Source organism: Petromyzon marinus, chromosome 80 (assembly GCF_048934315.1).
Source record: "Petromyzon marinus isolate PM22_M1 ecotype Great Lakes invasive population chromosome 80, UKy_Petmar_22M1.pri1.0, whole genome shotgun sequence".
NCBI classification, from domain to species: domain Eukaryota; kingdom Metazoa; phylum Chordata; class Hyperoartia; order Petromyzontiformes; family Petromyzontidae; genus Petromyzon; species Petromyzon marinus.
This window is the reverse complement of record NC_133746.1, coordinates 4,411,497-4,425,262: the sequence shown is the minus strand read 5'-3', so window position 1 is coordinate 4,425,262 and position 13,766 is coordinate 4,411,497. Positions and strand designations below refer to the sequence as shown.

General features: G+C 42.8%; 1 long non-coding RNA gene across 1 annotated transcript in view; it reads right to left on the bottom strand.

The window, feature by feature from the left end:
- Window positions 1-1,547: 1,547 nt before the first annotated feature.
- Window positions 1,548-13,766, bottom strand: part of LOC142907628 (uncharacterized) — a 36,051-nt gene continuing 23,832 nt past the window's right edge. Inside the window, exons 2-3 of the long non-coding RNA XR_012931140.1 lie at window positions 7,317-7,651; window positions 1,548-6,552 (exon numbers count right to left, since the gene is read on the bottom strand). This is a non-coding gene — a long non-coding RNA (uncharacterized LOC142907628). The remainder of the gene's footprint in view (window positions 6,553-7,316; window positions 7,652-13,766) is intronic.

The following is a 13,766-nucleotide window of genomic DNA, read 5'->3' as shown; positions in this document are numbered from 1 at the left end:
GTAGTGTGCTCATGACCGGCCCCAGTTTGACAGCAGCGGTCTTACTCCGAATCAGTCGAGTGGCATTATCTTTTCATCGGTTGCGTATCACTGTGTGGAAGCTACCTGGTCTGTCGCTCTGCACGAAGCTTCAGGTCTTTCTCTACGCTTGCGAAACGTGGACCCCCCTAATGGAACATCTTCGCCGGCTAGAAACATTTAGGCTGGCCTGCCTACGATCAATCCTGGATTTAACCAGGCTGGATTGTGTGAGGAGCATCACAAATCCATCTGGACAAAGTCCCATCGGTGAGCTCCTCTGGCAGGCAAGGCTGCGTTGGCTGAGCCATGAAGCCCGCATGCCCAATCACCACATGCCCAAACAGCTTTTGTTTGGCTGGATCGAGGGGGCTAAACTGGCGCAGCACGGGCTAGAGAAGAGATGGAGTGATGTGGTACAGGAGGATGTGGAGCTGAGTGGACTTGCCAATAACTGGTACCAGCGGTGTCAAGATCGGCCTCTGTGGAGGAGGCTCGTGAAAGACGCTACTCGGCAGTTGGAGGCAGTCGCCCTCCAACAACAACGGAGGGCGGAGGAGCGACGCTCACAACAACGAGCAGAGTGCCAGGTGGCTAAAGCACAGCAGGTTGGCACAGTAGGGAGCACAGGTGGTGCATCAACTAGTCATCTCAGTCAGTCGACCCGTGGCACCTGGGTCTGCCCCGTGACCTCCTGCCAGCGGGCATTCGACACTTCATGTGGCCTCAAGGTGCACATAGCCTGGCACAAACGTCGTGGCGACGTCACCGCCACTTAGTGGCGAATGGCGGTTGTTGTTGTTGTGTGCAAGTCGATGTGTGAATGGGTCAATGTACGTGTGTTTGAAAGTCCATGTATTTGTGAGTGAGTCAATATGTGTGTGTAAGTCGATGGGTGTGTGTGTGGGTCCATGTGTGTGTGTAAGTCAATGTGTGTGTACGTCGATGTGTCAGTCCATGTTTGTGTGTCCGTCTATGTGTGTGTGTTTGTTGCCGTGTGTGTATATATCTTGATATCTTACGCATCGAGTTCGATGCGGAGCTGCTTTAGTATAATTGACAGCCGGGACGGTTGATTTTTTTCACGGGGGGGGGCGGGTGATGTAGAGGTGTAGTTTGATGACGTCATGTCATGACCGCCGTAGGCAGATATCGAGAAGAATGGGAGTGGGTCCAAGAAAGGGGGAGGAGCCGCCCAAAGGGATACTTAAGGGGGATTCGAGTGAGAGAGCCCAAGGGCATAGCCGAGGTTAGGACGAGTGTAGAGCCTGGGGTCCACGGGAAGGACCAAGTGTAGCGGACACCTACCTCTGGTGTAAGTGCGTGTACCCTTGTTAACAACCCGGCGTCAGCCCTTACAAGAAGTTCCGTCTTCGCGTCGTTCTACACTACACAACAAGTGTATTATCCCTTCGTTTTCCATTAAAAACGATAGTCCCATAAAAGTGTTAACATGTTTTTTTACAATTGAAATCGCATAATTGGAAGCCCATGTAAAATGAAGCAACACCAACACATCCATGTGTCTATTTTTCTGCGTTTATTATTAAAGATATACAACCAGGAAATCCCACATGAGTTGAAAGTGTGTTTGCAAGTGTCCATGAGTCACCGGCAGAGAGCAGCAGCAACACTGGCAGTTAAACAAACTCAGTAATTACACCGTTTTAAAGAAATCACATAAAAATACATCACAACATGATACTCATAACTGAGCGTTGTTGCATTTGACAGACGCTTTCCATCTTCCCCGATCGCCAATGTCCCGTGGAAATTTCTGTAGCACTGATCACGTCGTCTTCCTCTTCCCATCTGCCCTTACAATATACCCATGCAGAATCATCTTTGTCATATCTTCAGCTTGGACCCTTTGTATATGTTCAGTAATACTTGCTCAGCATGTCTCCATCGTTGTTTCAATCAGAACAGCATTAATCATGTTTCACTGGCGTATCCACAACACTCCATACGGCAGCATTAAATAGTTTCATCCGCACTCCTGTTTAGTTTCCGAGTTGCTACAACCTCTTTAAGGTTTTCAAAAGCAGTCTTGACTATGCCCATTCTTCTGACAACCATCAGTCATTTAAGGTCTTGGGATTGACAGAAATTATGTAATTGCGACTTGACATATGGCGCTTCTAATAAACAAATAATTTGGGGTTGTTCTAACACTCCGGTCTTCTGCTCTTTCTCTCTCTCGTTTATCAATAAGATTCTTACATATATGCAAAAACGCATTCTTCAAGTTATTTAGAAAATATCTTATCCAGTTAATGAACCTCAATCTCCCCCCTACCACTGTTTTATGACGATAATAAAAAAGTGTAAATTTTAAACTGTAACTATTATGTTAATTGTTGTGAAGTATCTACACGTGTTTGGTATTAATTACGTATGAATGTAATGACATACACTCGAAAAATTAGCAAAATGTAAAAGGCACTTTTTAAGCAGTTTTTTTTGTGGGAATACGTAGCAGCACTGGCCAAGGAAATTGTACCCCGCCGATGTCATTCGTGACATAGTTAAAGTAACATAGTATCGCTAAGGCTCGATTATTGCAACTCACTACTTTACGGGACGTAGTGAGCTTCTGTGGCTGTCTGGAATGCTCTTCCTTCCGAAATCGGGAAGTAATCTATATTGACAAACTCATTTCTTGAGCACTGCTTTTTCTGTATAGTTTGTCCTTCCCCACACCTCTGATGAGCAAGGTTGGCTGCGTACGGTGCGAAATAAGTTCAATATACATACAATGAGAACGTATGCTCTTGAGCCAAGAAGACCCCACCCCCTGCGATTCGATAATCACGATTCATAGTCACGGTTACATTTAAATATATATTTTCAATGTTATTATAGTACAATGTGTTTAGCCAGTTGAGAACTCGTGAGACCAGGCTACAGTCTCAGGCTCCACCTAAAAATAACCTCACCACAGAAGTGTAGACAGAGGGCATCACTAAGACCACGGAGGTCCCGGAGCATTTCTCTGAGAGTGACCCGGATTTGAAGTGCAGCAGCTCCCCCAATGCTGTCTTGTTGGAGGAGTACAGTCGAATGCACCCGTGAGTACATTGCATTATATTAACTATACTCTTTGGTTCTGTCGGTAAAGTCACGTAGGTAGAAAATAAAATAAAACAAACATAATTACATATATGGGGGTGCGTTCTACCTATGTGACTTTACCGGCATAACCAAAGAGTATGGATTCCTGCAGTCACGAGAGCTTCAAATCATTATATTAACTGTTATAGATATTAAATGTTTACCATCACTATTATCAGCACTATTACAAATAAACAAATGAAGCCCTGATATAGGCCGAACAAAAAATAACGCTGTCAAGAACGCATCTCCATATATGCAATGGGTGTAATGACCCCTTTCAGCACACATTACATGAGTGCTCAATTCTTTGTTAACGCATCTCAAGCACTAAGCGAGGTCTGCCTGCATTAAAAATAAAAGTTAATTTGACATATTTCATTATATATGCTGGTTGAAGAGAATATAGACATAATATAGGTCTGGAAAAAGGATACACGGCAGGCCACATTTTGGGAACCACTTCCAATATAGATCACAAGAGGAGTTTGCTTTGAGCCGTCCTATGATACACGGTGCGACATCTTAACAGGAATCGCCCTTTGCGCATTATATCCTACACTAAACTAGAAATAATGTTTAACACGTTGGCGTTCGCGACCAACATTCATATGTTTTTGGGTTAGGTCGTGTAAGTATGAATGTCATAATCCTCCACCACCCAACACAGCCAGTAAGGTTTGTTTAGTAAACAGCACGCCATTTAGTTGTTACTTCAGCCCACCGGTATGTTGGAGAGTAAATCCACATTTACAATTTTAGTACGCATGTTTCGCTGGCAATTACATCCAGCATCGGGCGATTTGCCAGAATAGTGAAGCAATCCACCTGCTTCCGTTCTTAAATAGAGCAAGGTGATGTCATCACTGAACCCATCAAGTGCAGATATCAGAGGCGGAGGAGGGGGTTTATTATAATTATATAATAGATTATTGATCAGTTTCCTCTATAATTAATACAGTTGTAAAATGTATTACTTCATAATACGCTTCCAGGCTGCACTAAGCCTGTAGCTGTGAGAGCGGTTAATATGATTTGTATTTCTCTCAATTTCAAAAGATTATCGAATTAGTCTCGGCCAGTAATAATTCGTTTTACACAACACTTCAACGCTATTAAAATAAATTGAGCGTCCTTATTCTTAGCTCTTTCGGTAAAGTCACGTTGAAGGGAAACAATAAAATAATACAATATATATAAAACAATATCTTTTATTATTTTATTGTTTCCCTTCAACGTGACTTTACCGAAAGAGCTAAGAATATGAATTACTGCAGTCACGAAAGCTTTAAATCAAAATTTGAGTGTCCTTGTTGGCAATCATGTTTTTCAACTGCCGACAGTTGTGTTTGAGGGTATTTAATATTTCTTTGATATTATTTTAGTTGTACGTGAATGTTACATCCCGTCTGTCCAATATTGCATCTGCCACATAAGCAATTAATCCGATACACACCTTATGTTGATAACTTAGGAAATTCATCTTTAGTACAAGATACTAGTTTTAGAATGTTGTGTACTGTGCCAAATCTTACTCTGATTTTTAGTTTTTCCAAAATTCTAACTAGTTTGTCAGTTACTCCCATAATATGTGGTATTTTAATTGTTGTAATAAATTGATTGTTTTCAGCAGTATTGCTCTTCGATCTTGGTTTGACATTAACTGCTGTTAATATTAGCATTATTTTAGCCATTTAATTGTAGCGTTTTTTTACATGATTAATACATTTTGTTAGACTTATACTTATGCGATCTAACCCAAAAACCTGCATTATTAATGAATAATAATGATTAAGGTGGCTTATAATTGACACATCACCCCAATATCCAATCGCTCCACCGGCTGCCAATATAATCCTGGATGAATGTCAAGATTACACTCGCTGTCTTCTGTTTCCTAGTGCATGGGTGCCACAGTGGCGAGATGATAACTACCTCACCTGGTACATAGGTAATCGTGGGTTCGGTCGAGACCCTGACACCTGTATATTTGGAGTTTGCATGTTTTCCTCGTGGGCCCGTAGATTTTTCTTCTGGTCCTCCGGTTTTTCCCTCCACGTTTAGAGACATGCGTTTAGGTTACTTGGCTGCTATAAATTTTGGCGAGCTATTACTTGTGGCCAAGTTGCTTCTGAAAAATAACGTTCATAGCTCAGTGGGCATTACCGAATTTAAATACATAAATACCTGCCTACCTCTCACCTCTCATCACTCTACTACCTCCACGTGCCCTCTCATCTCTCCCATCTAATGAAATTGGCCGACAGTATGGCTGATGTCATATCGCTTCTTGTTATTTTAAATGGCCTGGGGGTTTTATGGGGCGTTTGACGTTACTGTATTCCCAACATAAATAAATGTGTTTATCGACCTGTTCGTGTATTCTGTAGATGTCCTCATTCATGTCATGTCGCGTCTGTCCACGTTCAGGGCTAGGGATTTTTTTAGAATATGTATTTTAATTAACGAAAATGTATTGCAGTATACAAAACAATTACGTATAGTGCTAGTTACTTTGCGAATATTGCGCGACTCATGACATTAAATTATCCAACATGGTGGTGATGTTTCCATTTATTGTACACACTACATAGTATACTGCATCGCCCTAAAAACTTTAAAACCCGTGCCCGTAAGTAAGATTTTAAAATGTATCGCTATCGCTGTCATTATCTTGTTCATTAGTTGTATTTATTGAGTTCAGCTCATTATTTTGTTTTATCATTCTAATTAGTCCGATTTTAAGGTCATTCGCTATAATTTCGAATTTTTTTCCGATTTTTGTTGGATTCCCTTTGGCCATATCAACTCCCACGTTCACCAGAGTGGCGATGTCCACTGCAAGAAATGCGTCGGTAAAAATTATCCCTGTTATCCGTAATGCGGACACGGCAACTCCTTTGGTCAACCCGGCAGCGATATCATCGACTGTGCCAAGTACGCCAAAGGCGATCTGCGTTGCGCTCCTAGCCATTGTCGGTAGAACACGATCTGCAACACCAAGATCAATAGCAAAAAATTCTGGCAAATGCTGCATCCCTTCAAACAGTTTTTTTGCTCAGTTCCTTATCTCGATCCATCGCACTTTGAACGTCTTGTGCCGTCGTTTTGTTCTTCACTATCAACGTTATTGATGCTGCAGTGCTGGTCAATGCCCCAGCTACTCCCATAGTAGTTCCGGCTATTATGAGACCAAGCGATGCTCCGAAGGTAACGGGAATCAAAGCAAAGCCGACAATGGACATGATTCCACCGGCAACACCGGCATGTGATCCGGATGCTCTTGCGATGTTTACATTTTGTTGCCTTTCTTTGAGTAGACATACAATTTCTCGCATGAATTGGATTATCTCAATTCTCTGTTTTTTTCCATTTGTTAAACACACTATTGATTTCCGTGATTGCCGCTCTATGTTCAGCCTGTGGAAAAAACAAACAAATATTAAACAAAGTTGCATACAATTTCACATGATGGAAATAAAAGTTTCACTTACGGTATGTTATATAGTTGTTTCAAGTGTGAGCATACGCTGACATGATGTCTAGCGGTTCCACCTTTCAGCGAACTCTAGGGTGGCTCATGGCAGAGCACTCAAGTGACCTCCCTTCTCTGGAACAAACTCTCACTGAACATAAAATGTTTTTATAATTCAACAAAACCCATTTATTCCTTCCTAGCTCATCCTGCAGCTACTCCCTACCCTCGCCCCATAGCTACGACCAGGCTTAACGCCAACCCCTATCACTACCGCTATCACGACCCCAACATCTATCACAACCTCTATCATAACCCCAACCCGTCCTTAACCACTCCCACCAGTCTGCCACTCACAATAACTGCACCATCACTATGAATAGCCCGACTCTTTATTTTGACTACTATCATCTTATCCATAATTAGATTATTGTAAAGTTAAGATAAGATTCCTAAGTCCCTACAATATTGGTCAATCTGATGCACTCACAAGGCTTCTGACTGTGACTCCTCCTACCTCTCCTCCCCTCGCTCTCCTCCCCCTCTTCCTCCTCCACCCCTTCCCCCTATGTCGTGCGCACGTTATCTTCCTTTCCAGATTTTGTCACTAGATGGAAGACGTATATCATGTCTTCCCTTCAGAAACAAAATCTACATCCATCAAGCGAATATCGGGAGCATATAAAACAATGAGACATTGCCGACTCACCATTGCATTGTCTTCTTCCGCTTGCTCGTTGCCGTTGTTTTGTCTTCTGAGCTCCTCTTCCTCTGCTCGCTGAGATACCTCATGTCTTCTGAGCTCCTCTGCTCGCTGAGATACCTCAAGATTGTTCGTCAAGTCTGGTCTCCAGTTATATGTCTCATTGCAAATTGGGCATGTGTATGTCCTCTCCTTCACTTACAATTCCCAGTGAACCTCTATACATACCCGGCAAGTTATGTGATTTCAGCTTAATGATACAGGGTCAACATATATGAGCTTACATACTGGACACTTTAAGATTGTGTGATCGTCGTTTAATTCTATGAGGTTATCAGTCTCTGTAATGAGCATAGAACACAACAAAAAACAAGGGTTTATATTAAAATGCAATAAATGCATGTACATCCATAGAGATGTTTTTAGTTAGATTGAGTAAATATACATTTGTCGTTTACCAACCACTAGCTGACAACTAATTAGTACATACTGTAGTATCTAGTTGGCATGTTTTGTCATGTAAACAAAACATTCCAACAAGTTACTAGTTCAGCACACCAGTGTGTTGGAGAGTAAACCCACAACATGTATAATTCGTATACGACGTTTGGGCACTAATTACAAACCAGCCTCATCAGGCGCCGGTCAGAATGGCTTACATGACAAACCTTACTAATTGGCTGTTTCGGGTGGTGGCGGCTTTAACAAAATATTTATATTTACGCGATCTAATCCAAAATAACCTGTATTATTTTGACTTGAAATTTTCGTGAATGCGGGAATTCATGTTCTTTTAGTTCTTTCGGTAAAGTCTCGTGGATAGAAAATAGAAAAAAAAGTGAATACAAATATCACGAAGAAGTAATAAGGGTAGTGATAGGGGTTGAGGGAGTGATAATTGTAGTGATAGGGGGTGGGGACGGGGTAGTGATAGGGGTTTGGGTAGTGATAGGGGTTGTGTAAGTGATAGGGTTTGGTGTAGTGATGGGGTAGTGATAGGGGTTCGGGTAGTGATAGGGGTTAGGGTTGATAGTCGTTGGGGTAGTGAAAGGAGTTGGGGATAGGGCTTGGGTCAGTGGTAGGGGTAGTGATAGGGGTGTTGGTAATGATTGGTGTAGGGGTATTCGCAGTGATAAGGGTAGTGGGAAGGGGTTGAGGGAGTGATAATCGTAGTGATAGGGGAAGTGATAAGGGATGGGAAAGTGATAAGGGATGGGGTAGTGATTGGGGTTTGAGTAGTGATAGGGGCAGTGATAGGGGCAGTGATAGGAGTAGTGATAGGGGATTTGGTAGTGATAGGAGATGGGGTAATGATAGAGGTAGTGATTAGTGATGGGGTATTCATTGTGATAGGGGCAGTGGTAGGGTATGGAGGAGTGATAAGGGTTTGGGTAGTGATTGGGGTTTAGGTAGTGATAGACGTTGGGGTAGTGATAGAGATTGCGGTAGTAATAGGGCTTGGGATAGTCAAAGTGGTATGGGGACTGATAGAGGTTGAGGTAATTATAGGTGTTGGGGTAGTTATAGGGGTTGGGTTAGTGATAAGGGTTTGGTGTAGTGATAGAGGTTGGGGCAGTCATAGGGGATAGGGTAGTTGTAGGGTTAGGCGTAGTAATACGGGTTTGGGGTTGTTATAGGGGTGGTGATACAGGATTGGGTAGTGATTGGGGATGGGCTATTCATATTGATAAGTGTAGTGATAAGGGTAGTGATAGGGAATGGGGTAGTAATTTAATTTATTAGGTACTAGCGGTAAGTACCCGGCGTTGTACGGGCGAAAAATACAGACACACACATCGCCTTACACGCACACACGCACACACACACATATGGACTCACACAGACAGACATCGACTTTAGACACACACACATGGACTGATGCACACACATCGACTTACACACACACATGGACTTACGCACACACACACAGACATGCACATATACACACACACAACAACCGCCATTCGCCACTAAGTGGCGTTGACATCACTATGACGCTTGTGCCAGGCTATGTGCACCTTGAAGCCACGTCAAGTGACGAGCACCCGCTGGCAGGAGGTTACGGGGCAGACCCAGGTGTCACGGGTCGACTGACTGAGATGACTGGCTGATGCACCACCTGTGCCCTCTACTATGGCAACTTGCTGTGCTTTAGCCACCCGGCACTCCACTCATTGTTCTGAGGAGGGCAACTTCTCCAACTGGCCAGTAGTATCCTTCATGAGCCTCCTCCACAGAGGCCGATCTTGACATTGCTGGCACAAGTCATCGACAAGTCCACTGAGCTCCACTTCCTCATGTACCACATCACTATATCTCTTCTGTAGCCTGTGCCGCGCCAGTTTAGCCCCCTCGATCTTGCGGAACAAAAGCTATTTAGGCATATGGTGGCTGGTCATGCGGGCTACATGGCGCAGCCAACGCAGCCTTGCCTGTCGTAGGAGTTCACCAATTTGACTTTGTCTAGATCTTTCAAGGATTTGTGAGCTCCTCACACAATAGAGCCTGGTTGAACCCAGGATGGATCGTTGGCAGGCCAGCTTAAATGTTTCTAACCAGCGAAGATGTTCCATTGGGGGGGTCGACGTTTTACAAGCGTAGAGAAGGGAGGGAATTAGCGTGGGCAAGAATACCTGGAGCTTCATACGGAGCGAGAGAGCAGGTAGCTTCCACACAGCGTTACGCAGCCGATGAAAAGATAATGGCGCTCGACTGATTCGAAGCGAGACCTCTGCTGTTAAACCCGAGCCGGTCATGATCACACTGGCCAGGTATGGGAAACTCTCCAATTTCTCGACAAGTGGCCCCTCACCAATTGGGAGTTGTGGGGGTGGAGTGTCCAATGGTGCTTAGTGTTGGTGGGGCTAATGGTAAGGCCCCACATAATTCTAGATTTGAAGTTTTCGTGACTTCAAGGATCTATACTCTTTGTTTTTTTCGGTAAAGTCACGTAGGTGAAAAATAAAATAAATTTAAATGAAAACAAATAAATTAAATCACGAAGTTTCAGAAGCAACACAAGCAACCGTCATCAGGTGTTGACTGCTCCAGCAAAATTACTGAAGCTTTGCTGGAGCAGTCAACAGCTGATGACGGTTGCTTGTGTTGGTTCCGAAACATCGCGATTTTATTTATTTGTTTTCATTTTAATATACTTTATTATTCACCTACGTGACTTTACCGAAAAAAAACAAAGAATAAGGCCCCACCTCGTAGTGGCAAGCTCCAGGTTGAGCAGCAGTGCCTCCAACTTCTCCTCTGAGCAATCACCAGAGCATCGGCATACATAACATGGTTGAGCAATAGCGAGACATCTCTTGACCGCACTCGGGCATCGATCAACCTCCCATTGTATCTGTACCATATGGTAATTCCTCCGGTACAGCCATTGAAGGCTTCACGAACTACGTGGTCAAAAAATATGTTAAGTAATGTTGGAGCCAGAGGACATCCTTGTCAAACCCCAAGGTGTAGAGGGAATGGCTCTGACTGACGGGTACATAGTTTGACGCGGGGCCGCTCCCCATCATGAAGCTCCTTAAGGATCGTGAGCAAAGGGTGAGGGACTCTGAAAGCATGAAGAACAACCCAGAAGCCAGGCCTACTGATGGTATCATAGGCCTTGATCAGGTCAATAAAGCACACACATTCACTCACACGCACACATGGACCTAGAGACACGCAAAGAAATGGACTTAGAGACACGCAAAGAAATGGACTTACACTGACTCACATGGAGCCACGCACACAAATCGACTAACACACACGCCCATGGACTGACACACACAAACACATCGACTTACACACACATATATATCGAGGTACACACATACAGCGACTCACACACACACACATCGACTCACACACAGATATACGTGGGCTCACACACACACATTGACGTAAACACACATATGTACTTACACACACGCACATATCGACTAAGACACACACACATGGACTTACACACACATACATAGACTGACACACACATTGCCCTACACACACACATACACACATAGACTGTGACACACAGACATCTACTTTGGATACACACACATGGATTAACTCACACATATCGAATCACACACACGCACTGACTTTCACACACACACATCGAGTGACACACACACACATGTATGGAATTACACACACATGTGGAGTAACACACACATATGGACTGACACACACATATAAACATGGACGTACACACACACATCGACTGACACACATAGACACACAAACGCACATTGACTTACTCACTCAGATAGAGCCATGCACACACATCGACTAACACAAACACATGGACAAAACATACACAGATCGGGCATTGTCCGTTGGAGAAATACAGACACACATGGACTTAAACACACGCATGGACCTACACGCACACACATATGGACTCAAACACGCACACATTGACTCACACACACGTCGACGTGCACAGCAATCCCCGATGATGGCACAGCTATCAGTATCGCAGTACTACGTATGAGTAAATAGCGTGACGTGAGCAATCGAAGCAATAGAAATGCATTGAATAAGCTGAAATAAGTGTAAATTAAAGAACAGCAGTATGCACAGGTAAGTTGAGAAGCAGGCTACAGTCTAGATTATAGACTGCCAGTATGCCGACTCAATGACATTGCTACAGTCGACAAAAAAGCGGTCAATACGGGCAGCAGCTGAAAAAGCAGAATATAGTGGACATGAATGGCTGGCAGTACACTGAGTGAGGTAAAGTAGCAGGCAACAGATTATAGACTGGCATACACTCATAATGGTCAAAAGGAAAATTCGCAGTGTAGATAATAGAGTGCCAGTACACTGACGTTAATTAATCGGCAGGCAGCAGGCGACATAACAGACTGGCAGTAGACCGTCGCAGCATCATAAAAGCACAGCAAAAAAAGGAAATATTTAGCAACCTAATAATGAAAAATTTGTTTTGTGCACACAAACATTATTATTGCAATATCTATCAACGTATTTGTTTAATAATAATAAACAATAATACTACAATAATGCTATCTAAGCGCTGTAATACTATTAATATCTACGGACTTTATAGCAGTAACTGCACGCATCGTGTTGGGGGGGGGGGCGAACAGGATATCACACTGTGAAGAAATAGCCGCAGCGTTATGTGTATATATTTATTGCATGTTAAACGCGTAAAATAAAATGTCCCCCGTGAGCTCGACTGAATGCGCATCACTTGGAAGGGAACGCCCCCCCCCCACACACAATTGGCGTGAGTTAGTACGGTCGATGTCGCGCCATGTATAAATAAAAATAGCGAAATCACACAAAAAACGCTAAAGGTGACGGACGTGAAAAAGGAATAGCCTATTCCCACCGCGGGGCTTAGGGCGTGCCGGCCGGCAAATTTGTTTCGACGTAAAGCCCACCGTTCGAGAGCCAAATCCCTCGCAAGCGCGTGCGGAGACTTTTATATATCAGAAGATATAATATAATACATATGATGATAACCCTGTGAGCCTTGACTCGGGTGCAACGGCAACAAAACAAAAACATGAACAAGAAACATCTTAAAGTGACTACACGCAACAGAAAAATCCTGGAAAAAACAGCAAAGTCTTCTGAAAAAAAACACCATATTTCAACACTGTGTTCAAAAAATCCCAGTGGGATGCAAGTCAAACAATAACAACCATAAGACAATTTTGATTTAAAGCTTTCGTGACTGCAGTAATTCATATTCTTAGCTCTTTCGGTAAAGTCACGTTGAAGGGAAACAATAAAATAATAAAATATATATAAAACAATACAAATTCTCACGACGTTTGGACCATAACACAAACGGTCGTCATCAGGTGACGACCGTTTGTGTTATGGTCTAAACGTCATCAGGTGACGACCGTTTGTGTTATGGTCGAAACGTCGTGAGAATTTTTATTGTTTTATATATATTTATTATGTTATTGTTTCCCTTCAACGTGACTTTACCGAAAGAGCTAAGGATATAACCATAAGACAATGTAGATTAAAGTTATCAGGCTAACTCTGTACTATAAAAAACAAACATAGCTAAACCAAAAGATTTCAAAATCACCAAAATAAAGGTATATAAAAAAAAATGTAACAGTGATCATAAGAACTGTGATTCAAATTTAACAATAAACGATATACATACATGTACGACCAAACTTGGCAGCCATACATTTTGATTTAAAGCTTTCGTGACCGCAAGGATTCATATTCTTGGTTCTTTAGGTAAAGGCACATAGAAGGGAAACAATAAAATAATAAAAAATATAAAACAATATAATTATCACGACGTTTTGACTGAAACACAAGCAATCATCATCAGGTGTGAAAACCACAGCAAGAAAATTTGAAAAAAGTGGCGTTTTTATTTTTTAACGTTAGCACCACGGAGAGCGATTTGGCAGTTATTCAGATGGACGAGTTCGTCTATGTTCGGAAAAGAGGAGG